Source organism: Trichosurus vulpecula, chromosome 5 (assembly GCF_011100635.1).
Source record: "Trichosurus vulpecula isolate mTriVul1 chromosome 5, mTriVul1.pri, whole genome shotgun sequence".
NCBI lineage: Eukaryota > Metazoa > Chordata > Mammalia > Diprotodontia > Phalangeridae > Trichosurus > Trichosurus vulpecula.
In genome coordinates this window covers 183,792,254-183,803,530 of record NC_050577.1, presented here as the reverse complement: position 1 = coordinate 183,803,530, position 11,277 = coordinate 183,792,254, and the positions used below count along the sequence as shown (strand labels likewise).

The 11,277-nt window shown below is 35.6% G+C and overlaps 1 protein-coding gene across 1 annotated transcript in view; it reads left to right on the top strand.

Annotated features, from left to right (window-relative positions):
• Positions 1–880: 880 nt before the first annotated feature.
• Positions 881–11,277, top strand: part of LOC118851723 (solute carrier organic anion transporter family member 1B1-like) — a 73,016-nt gene continuing 62,619 nt past the window's right edge. The window contains exon 1 of the mRNA XM_036761234.1: positions 881–928. The gene's annotated coding sequence lies outside the window, so the exon portion shown is untranslated. The remainder of the gene's footprint in view (positions 929–11,277) is intronic.

Genomic DNA, 11,277 nt, shown 5'->3' with positions numbered 1-11,277 from the left:
TTGTTTGTATCTCTTACTTTTTATCCCTCTTCACTCCTCTACATTATTTCTACCCACTACCTTGACATAATAATTTGGAGATCTTATCACATGGGCAAACAGTCTTATATTTCTAGCAGGGAATTGAGCATCAGCATTGTATTGGCATTTGGAACTGCAGAGGGCATTAGAATAGGGATGTTTAACTTGAAGTTTTTTAAAAAATAATTTTGATAATATTGTTTCAATATTTTTCATTTTCTTTATTATTTCATGTATTTTGTTTTATTTTTTTTTCCCTGAGGAGGGGTCCATAATGTATCACCAAACTTCCAAAGGGATCTATGACACAAAAAAGTTCAAAACTCCTGCATTAGAATATTATGAGAAAAAATAGTGAATTTTATATTGCTAAGAGCTAAAAGAACTTGTAGAAGTAATAACTTTTTTCCCTAAATTCAATTCTTTTTTATTGAATGACTCAAAATAATTGGGAGAATTTGAGAAAAATATTGTCTTGGAGTAGAAACACAAGGTGACTATCATAACTCACCAATATTGACCAATGGTAGCCCATAAATAATTCTTGGAGCTAAAATCAAGTTAACAAGCATTTATTTAATGTCTATTATGTTCCAAGTACTGTGCAAAGCTTAGGTGATGAAATTGAATGTATTTTAACCTTTTCTGAAAATACCAGTGTGATCATTTTATTGACATAAGTTTATAATCCATGGAAGTAGCTGGGAAAAATAAATGCCCATTTCCAAAGTTTTAATTAAAGAGGCACTTTGCTTCTATTTATCTAGGACTATGGCCAGACAAATGGTTAATGCTCACTGGAATATCTGAAAACAAACAAATAAGCTGACTATTTAAAGACAGTCTGTTTTATGTTAGCACATAAAGGCATAGAGCTGCAGCTGCTGGATTTTAATTCTAAGTCTAGGTAAGAATATCTGTATTTGTTAATCTAAATATTTTTTTCCCTATCCAACAATTTGGGTAAGCATTATGAATGATCATTGAAAAGGTTTTGCTTTATGTACCTGATGCTTCTTTTAAAAAATCCTTGCTCCACTTACTTAAAGCTTGTTAAATATTTATGTTCTGGTTTTACTTTTTCCTTAAACTTGAGAATTTTGCATGAATCAATTTTGAAGGGAGAAGCACTGTTTATGTTCTTAAGTAGCTAAGTTAGAGTTATACCAAGAAGATAAGGTAGGATGGGTTAATGTAGGAAGTCTAAATGGGGTTCCAATTCTCATCCTTTTTTCAAGTAATTCCTACTTCATTGTTCCCCAATCTCCTATGTGCCTACAATCTATTTAGTCAAATTATTCATAAAGGAAGCCCATCTATGCCAGAGATAATATCATAGATAAGGTCCTAAGGAGCAAAGGCACTGATGATAATTGAGATGAGGGGAACTGAGAAATAGTTGACTGAAAATAGAAAGATGCCAGGAAACATCTGAACTCATTCTGGGATATTTTTTTTTTCATTTTGACAACAATAAATATCAGTACAGGAATAATTAAAATTCCAAAGGAAATAATAGAAAGTAAGAATAGTATCTCTTTTCCCTCCTCTTCAACTGCCAGAGATTCATGGCCTTCTCTTTGCAGGATTCTCAAAGGCATATTTAAATTCTATCTAGTTGCTCTTTGGGTTTCAGAAAGTTTTTATATATACAGATGGCATGTTTATTGAGAGGAATTGTGGTTGAATAGAAAGAATTGAGATTACTAGGTAATACTTCCAGCTATGCTATCAGCTAACTATATTCATACTCAGGAAATTCATTAAACCCACTACCTCAAATCAGCTTGTTTGATTTGTTCTCTAAGTTCCTTCTTAGCTCTAAAATTAAATTGTGTGCTCCAATTCTATAAGAAAACTTTTCTTGTGGTTTCCTTTGTTTTGTTTGTTTTAATTTGATGTCTTAACCAATTTAAAATATCTATTAAGATATGTTAATCAAACATACTAAATATCTATTAAAATGTTTGTTATTCAAATATACTCAAAGACCAAATAAATATAAACTGTGCTAGACCAAAAGCCTCAATTGTTAACTCAAACATCATTTATGTATTTCCCTTTTAATGGTTCTGAATAAAATATAACAATTAATTGAAATACTGTGTTGGGGAACCAATGTAATTCATTAAGTAACCATATTTGATCAATTGCGCATTACTTTTCCCTTTTACTAAATGTGTTATCAAGCAATCAATTTAAGGTGTTTTAAGTAATTCATTTCTACTAATGTTATTTCACTAAAATATCTTCACAATATCCTACCATTCCTACTTGTGATCTTATTGTATCTTTCATATTCTCATGAGCTAAAGTCTCTGGAAAAGTCACCTACAATCAGTGTCCCTACTTCTCCTTCCAAACTGTTCTAAACCTATACAAACTGACTTCTGTCCTCAATGTCCAAATGAAACTCATCTCAAAAAAGTTACCAATGATCTGTTTATTAACATCCAATTTTTAAATTTTGAGTTCCAAATTCTCTCTTCCTCTTACCACTCCCTCACCAACTGAAAAAGCAAGTAATATAATATCAATTATATATATGAAGTCATGCAAAACATATTTCTACATTAGCATTTTTTTTAAATCAAGAAAGATAAAGATCATGGAAAAATATGCTTCAATCTGTATTCGGAATTCAACAGATCTTTCTCTCTCCGAAGGTGGGTAGTAATTTTCATCATGGATTCCTTGAAATTGTCTTGGATCATTGTTTTGGTCAGAGTAGCAAGTCATTCACATTTGAGCATTATTACAATATTGCTATTACTGTTTATAACATTTTCTTGCGTCTCCTCATTTCACTTATCAGAAGTTCATATAATTCTTCCCAGGTTTTTTGAAACCATCTTACTCACCATTTCTTACAACACAGTAGTATTCCATCATAATCATATGCCACATTATGTACAGCCATTCCGCCTTTGATGGGCAGCCCTTCAATTTCCAATTTTTGCCAGTATAAAGAGGTGCTATAAATATCTTTGTACATATAGGTCCTTTCCCTTTTTCTTATCTATCCATTTCTTTTTTACATATAATCACAACATAATCAACTAACTCCTGTGCTCTCTGTCTATGTAGAGCCTTTCTAACTGTGTCAATAATCATAAAGTTTTTAGGAATTACATGTATCATCTTCCCATCTAGGAATGCAAACAGTTTAACCTTATAAGTCTTTTATGCTTTATTTTCCCTGTTTACCATTTTATGCTTCTCTTGTATCTTGTAGTTGAAAGTGGAAATTTCTATTTCTATCTCTGGTCTTTTCATCAAGAATGATGGAAATAAGTCTATTTCATTACATATCCATTTGTTCTCACAAAGGATTATACTCAGTTTTGCTGGGAAGGTTATTCTTGATTGTGATACTGTTTTTTGCCTTCTAGAATATGATACTCCAAGGCCTCTACTTTAAAATGATAGTTGCTAAGTCTTGTGTGAAACTGACTGTGGCTCCATGATATTTGAATGGTTTATCTCTGGCTACTTGAAGTATTTTCTCTTTGACCTGTGAGCTCTATAATTTTGCTATAATATTCCTGGGAGTTCTCATTTTAGGAAGTAATTGGTGGACTATTTACATTTATAGTTTATCCTCTTGTCCTAGGATACTCGGGCAGTTTTCTTTCATAATTTCCTGAAATAACGCCTTGGCTTTTCCTTTGATCATGGCTGTCAGGCAGTCCAATCATTCTTATATTATCTCTCTTTGATCTATTTTCCAGGTAAATTGTTTTTCTCAAATGAGGTATATCATGTTTTCTTCTATTTTTCATTCTTTTGATTTTGTTTGATTGTTTCTGCATGTCCCATGGAGCCAGTAGCTTCCACATGTACAATTTAATTTTTAAAGTATTGTTTTTTCATTGAGCTTTTGTGCCTACTTTTCCATTTGGCCAGTTACACTTTTTAGGAAGTTGTTTTCATTTGGCCAATTTTACTTGTTAAAGAATTCTTTTCTTTAGTGAATTTTCATACATCTCTTCCCATTTTTTTGTACTTCCTTTACCCCAGCTGTTGACTCTTTTTGCATGATTCGCTTCCATCACTTTCATTTCTTTCCCCAATTTTTTTCTACCTCTCTTATTTGATTTTTAAAATACTTTTTGAGCTCTTCCAGGAGTTCTTTTTGGGCCTGACACAAATTCACATTTTTCTTTGAGGTTTCACATGTAGCCCTTTTGACATTGTCATCTTCGTCTGAGTTTTTGATCTTCCTTGTCACTAAAATAACTTTCTATGGTAAAATTCTGTTTTGTTGTTTGTTCATTTTTGTAGCCTACTTCTTGACTTTGAACATTATGTTAAAGTTGGGCTCTGCTCCAGGGGTTGAGGTGGTACTGTCCCAAGCTTCAGGTGTTTCATACTGTTATTTTCAGAGATAATTCTGGAGGCTGAAGTTTTCAGTTGTTACAAGGTTATATGATCTAAGGAGAGGTTTGGTCACTGCTCTCAGCTTGTGCTCTGATGACCACAAGCCCTTTTTCACATGTTGGACCTGTAACAAGGATGTCTGCTCCCCCACAGCCTCATGCTCCGGTGGGTTAAAGGTCCTCCTCAACCTCAGCTTGTGACCTGAGTCTGTGGAACAGATCCCCTTTCAGGCAATGCAAGAGTCCTGCATCCAATGCCAGCAAAGGGTCCCATGTAATCTCCGTCTGACAAGTTGTCTGACCCCCCTTAACGTTTGTGGGCTAAGAACTCCAGGAGTGTCTGTTGATGATTTACTCGCCCCCAAGGCCTACACTGGTTTCCTGGGGTGGGGCCTCACTACTGGGTTCCGGGGACATGGCCTGTTGCTGGCTTGCATGGACCACCTGTTCTGAACTGTGCTTCACTCTCATGTCAGTGAGACAGACATTTCCTGTTGACCTCCTAAGTTGCCGTGGGCTGGAAAATTGTTTCACCTTTTTATTTTTTTTTTTGGTTCTGCCACTCTAGAATTCATTTTGAGGAGTTGTTCTAAAGTTGTTTGGAGGAGGATTTGGGACAGCTCAGACAAGTTTTTGCCTTACTCCATCTTTGTTTCTATTCCATTTCTGGCTTTTTTTTTGCACTATTTTTAGAGCTAGTTCAGAAGGTTTGTAAGTTTTTGATGCTTCAAAGTTGATGTGATCCAAAAAGAGGTATGATCGCCACTCCATTGATACTTCAGGCAATTCTGTTCTTAGGACCCCTGCTCCCTTGGGACAGCCAATGCTCCTTTCAGCGCTGGTATAGGTCATGGGGTACGCCAAAATTTACCCTGTATTGCACTCAGTGCTACCCTGGGTGTCCTCTGTAATCTCTTTCTGACCACTTGCCATATTCACTTAGTGTCTCTGTCTTGTGAGTTCCCAAATTCACTATTTATGTTGTTTCCACCAAAATACCCACCACTGATATTGTGCCACATGGGCTCTGGGTCGATCACCACACTAGTATCACAGACATTTCTTTCTGACCTTCTAAGTTGTGTTGAGCTGGAAAAATGCCTCACTCCAACCTTTTGTTGGCTTTGCCACTCCAGAATTTGATTCTGGGTGTTATTTTAAAATTTGTTTATAGGGGAATTTGGACAGGTCATGGCTCCTTCTTCTACTCTGCCTTCTTGGCTCCACCACCAGAAGTCTCCTCAATGATCTCTTTATTACCAAATCTGTGCTTTTCCAGGAGAACTTTTGGGCCTGGGACTAATTCATATTTCTCTTTGAGGCTTTGTATTTAAGTGTTTTGACATTGCGGTCCTCTTCTAAGAGAAAGGAGAGCATTCCAGGCATGGGTAACAGCTAGAAAAAAATGACTGAAGCCGAAAGATGGAGTGTGTTGTTTAAAGAACAGCAAGGAGGTTAGTGTCACTGGACTGAAGAGAACATGTTAGGGAGTAAAGTAGGACAGGGATAGGCTATAAAGGGCTTTGAATGTCAAAAAGAGCATTTTGAATTTGCTCTTAGAGGAAAGAGGAAATCACTGGGATTTATTGAGTAAGGGGTGTATGTGACATAATCAGATCTGCATTTTAGGAAAATTCCTTCAGTGGTTGACTGGAGAATGAATTAGAATGAGAAGATTCTGATTTACATGTGTTGTCTACCCCATGAAGATGTTGGCTTCTTGAAGCAAGGAGTGTTTTTGCTTTTTTTTTTAATCCCTAGAACTTAGCATAGTGCCTGGCTTATAGTAAGTGCTTAGTAAATGTTTGTTAATTGGCTGGTCTTTCCGAATTCATCCTCAAACAAGAGACACAGTTTTGGCTGTGAAGTCTATGTTCAAAGTTCTTCTAACTTAGGAAGATGCCAATCACACATTGATGTGTATATTTTAAATGAACTTGGTTTATCTTAGATTTCTTCTTTTCATATTTATTCCATCTTCTGGCACCAAAAGAGGCCTGGACAATAACCACCTCTCCCAGAATACATGTCTTCCCTACTTTCTTCTTTTCCCATATCCCTGTTACAACATTGACACTTTTAGGCCCTGCCTCTACATCACTTTCTCAGGATCTCTGTGAAAGTTATTGACCAACCCTCAGCTCATTCTCCTTCTTTTCTCAAGAACAAAAATAAAACGTTCCTCTTTGCCATAGCCTCTACCTTAATCATAAAGAACTTAATCATAGATAGAGAGGCAGAATGATATAAATAGATATATTCATGATATGTTAAATACTCCAACTTTCCAATTCACAAATCTCCTCCCAAGACCTCTACCTTCACTGTAACTACAATGAGCAAAATAAACAACAACAAAATAAATCAAAAAAGAACCTGACCCTTGAAAATTACTCTGATGACAGAGAAGAACAAAACACAAACTATGTCTGTATCCCAAAAGGTAAAAAAAAAGAAGAAAAATGACCTATATGTAAAAAAAAGTATTTATAGAAGCTTTTTTGTGGTGTCAAAGAATTGGAAATTAAGAGGATGACCATCAATTGCGGAATGCCTGAACAGGTTGTGGTATATGATTCTGATGGAATATTATCTTTATTGTACTATAAGAAATGATTGCCAAGATGCTATCAGAAAAACCTAGAAAGACTTACATGAACTGATGCAAAGTATAATGAGCAGAACTAGGAGAATATTGTACAATGTTGTACAATGATCAATTGTGAATGACTTAGCTATTCTCAGCAATACAAAGATCCAAGACAATTCCAAAAGACTTATGATGAAAAATGCTATCTCCAGAAAAAGAACATATGGTGTCTTAATTCAGATCAAACCATACTTTTTAAACATTATCTTTCTTGGGTTTTTGGGCTTTTTTTTCTTTTACAGTGTGACTAATATGGAAATATGTTTTGCATGACTGCACATGTATAACTTAGATCAAATTTCTTGCCTTCTCAATTAGGAGAGGAGAGAGGAAGGAAGGTAATTCAGAACTCAAAGTTGTAAAAGAATGTTAAAAATTGTTTTTACACATAATTGGAAAAATAAAATGTTGAATATATTTTTAAAAGCTCACTGAAGAAAATAATTCCCTAAAAATTAAATTTGGGCAAATGGAAGTTAATGATTCCAGGAGACATCAAGAAGCAATAAAAAAGGTCAAAAGGATGAAAAAAAGAAAAAAAATGAAGTATCTCATGGAAAAACAACTGACCTAGAAATAGAATGAGGGAATATAATTTAAGGATTAATCAACTACCTAAAAACCATGATAAAAAAACAGCCTATAAAGAGGGTGCACAGGTGATAGGATGGAAGGAAATGCACATTAATAATAACTGTGAATGTGAATGGTTGAACTCACTCATACAATGAATGTGGATAGCAAAATGGGTTAAAAAACACAATCTAACAATGTATTGTTTACAAGAAACACTGTCAAAATGGAGACACCCAAAGAGTTAAAATAAGGAGCTAGAGTGTATTATATATTTGCTTTAACTGATTAAAAAAAAGGCAGTAGTAGCAATCATAACCTCAGACACAAATGCAAAACTATTTTTAATTAAAAGAGATAAGTAGAGAAACTACACTTTTGTTAAATAGTACCATAGGCAATGAGGTAATACCAATACTAAAAATATTCACACCAAATGGCATAGCATCCAAATTCTTAAAAGAAAAGTTAAAAGAGCTACAAGAGGAAATAGAGAGTAAAATTATAAAAGTTAGGGACCTCAACTTTGCCCTCTCAAAACTAGATGAATCTGGCCCCAAAATAAAGAAGAAAGAACTTAAGGAGACTAATAGAATATTAGAAAAATTTGATATGATAGTTTTCTAGAGAAAATCCAATGGGAATAAAAAGAAATATAACTTTTCTCAGGACTATATGGTGCCTACACAAAAACTGACCATACAATAGGGCATAAAAGTCTCACAACCAAATGCAGGAAAGCTGAAATAGTAAATGGCTCCTTTTCAGACCATAAAGCAATAAAAATTACCTTCAATAAGAGGCCATTGAAACAAAGATTAAAAACTAATGGGAAGCTAAATAATCTAATCCTAAAAAAACAAGTAGATCAAAGAACAAATCATAGAGAGTATAACTAATTAGGTTAAAGAGAAAGGCAATACTGACATAACATACAAAAATTTATTAGATGCACTTAAAGCAGTATTTAGGGGAAAATTTATATATCTAAACACTTATGTGAATAAAATAGAGAAAGAATAGAGCAATGAACTGGGCATCCAAATTAAAAAAAAAAACTAGAAAAGGAACAGATTAAAAGTCCCCAACAAACACAAAATTGGAAAAGAGAGATTAATAAAATTGAAGGTAAGAAAACCATTGAACTAATAAATAAAAGTAGGAGCTGCTTCTATGACAAAACATCATAATACATAAACCATTGCTTAATTTGATTTTAAAAAAAAGACAGGACCAGGACTTCTGAGAGCTAAGATGGCAGAGAAATCAGCAAAAAAGCTGTCACTCTCCTATATTGACCTCTGAAAAAGCAGAAAATAGCACTCCAGGAAAAATCTTAGAACAGCAGAGCCAGTGGAAAGATGGAGTGGAATAGTCTTTAAGCCCAGGAAAGTTGGAGGATCAGCAAGAAAGGTACCTTTCACTCGAGTAAAAGGGGAACACATTCCAGGACTGGAAGCATCTCAGCAAGCCAGCTTCAACCCAACCTCAGCAAACCTGTGGGAGATCCTTAGTGCCAGTATGGTGGAACAGGCAAATGCCAACACCAGGATGCCCCCCCCCCACCGCCAAAGGCCTTAGCATAGCAAGGAGAACTGGCAGACTCCAGCTCTGAGAACCACACCATGTGTCAGTGCAACCCCAGGCAGGCAGGCTTCCTACAAAGGCCAGGTCGCCATGTGCTTCAGTGATTGTTGGATCTCCCCATGATTCAGTGTAGACCTGGGGAAATGCAGAAAAACCCCACCTGGCCTCAGCACACACCAGACACCACCACTAGGATGCCAGCTCAGTATGAGATAAGCTGCCAGACCCCTATAGCCTCCAGTTGCCAACATCTGAGGTCCCAGCACACAAAGCCAGTGACCAGACCCCTCTCCCCCAGCACAGAAAGCTTGAAACAGTGCTCCCTGTGCTTCAGCAGGATAGCTCAACTTTAAAAGCCAGGAAGTAGGCAAATGAGATGAGAAAGAAGCAAAAATGAACATTGGCCATTGAGAATTAACTATGGTAACAAGGAAGATCAAAACATAAACTGAGAAGAGGACAATATTGTCAATACACCTACATCAGAAACCTCAAAGGGGAATATGAATTGATCTTAAGCTCCAGAATCCCTCCTGAAAGAGGTCAAGAAGAATTTTAAAAGTCAAATAGGAGAAATAAAAGATAAATTGGAAAAAGAAATGAGAGGTATACAAGAAAGAGTCAACAGTTTGGGAAAGGGAGTACAAAAATTGACTGAAGAAAACAATTCCTTCAAAAATACAATTGGCCAAATTGGGGAAAAGTCCACTGAAGAAAACACCTGCTTTAAAAGTAGAATTGGCCAAATTGAAAAGAAAGCACAAAAGCTAACTGAAAAAAAATCCTTAAAAATTAGAATTGTGCAAATGGAAGCTAATGACTCTTTGTGACACTAACAACCAGTCAAACAAAATAAAAGGAATGAAAAAAGAAGAAAATTTAAAATACTTCATTAGAAAATAACTTTCCTGGAAAATAGATCCAAGAGAGCTAATATAAGAATTATTGGACTACCTGAAGGCTATGCTCAAAAAAAGACTCTGGACAGGCTCTTTCAGGAAATTATCAAGGAAAATTGTCCTGATATCCTATAACCACAGGGTAAAATAGAAATTGAAAGAATGCCTCAATCACCTCCTGAAAGAGGACCCAGAATGAAAACTCCAAGGGATATTGGAGCCAAATTCCAGAATTATCAGGTCAAGGAAAATATATAGCAAGCAGCCAGAAAGAAACAGTTCAAATAACAAGGAGCCACAATCAGGATTACACAGAACTTACCAGTTTCTACATTAAAGGATCAGAGGGCTTGGAATATAATATTCTGGAAGACAAAGGAGCTTTTATAACCACCAAGAATCAACTACACAGCAAAATTAAGCATAATCTTTCAGGAGAAAAGATGGACATTCAATGATCTAAACAGGAAATTTGATCTTCCAATACAAGACTCAAGAGAGTTGTACAAAATTAAACAGGAAAGAAAGACAAAATAAACCATGTTATTCAAGGTTAAATTGTTTATATCCCTACATGGACATATGATACTTATAACTCTGGAGACCTGTATCTCTTTTAGGGCAGTTAGATGGAGTATACATAGAGAGAAGGTGATTATCTTGAATATCCTTCATTAGACAGAGATCCTTAAAAGCAGGGACTCTCTTTGGCCTTTCTTTGTATCCCTTGCACTTAGCCACTTAACATTGTACCTGGCACATAGTAGGTACTTAATAAATCCTATTGACTGTTTGACTAACTGTGAGAGATGGTGAGATTTCAGTTGTGATTCCTGAAGGTGAGAAATTAATAAAAACAGCCTCAGGGCTGGTGACTGGAAGACTGCTAATGGAACCTGTATTTGAGATTTTTTTAAACCAAGGATTTTAATGCAAGTTCATTAAAAGCATATATGGAATGGGGGTTGAGAAGGTGCAGTGAGAGGTGGAGGGGGGGTGTCTCTGGCACTGACTAGAAAACTAGAAGACTGTTGTTTCCTTGAAAGGCTACATGAGGAACCCAGAAATCTCAGGCCTGTGTGGGCAAAACTTTGCTAACCTCTAGAAGGGCACCTAAACTGACAGTGCAAGCAGCCAGGGCCTAGCAGCATCAATTTAGGAATTCCAG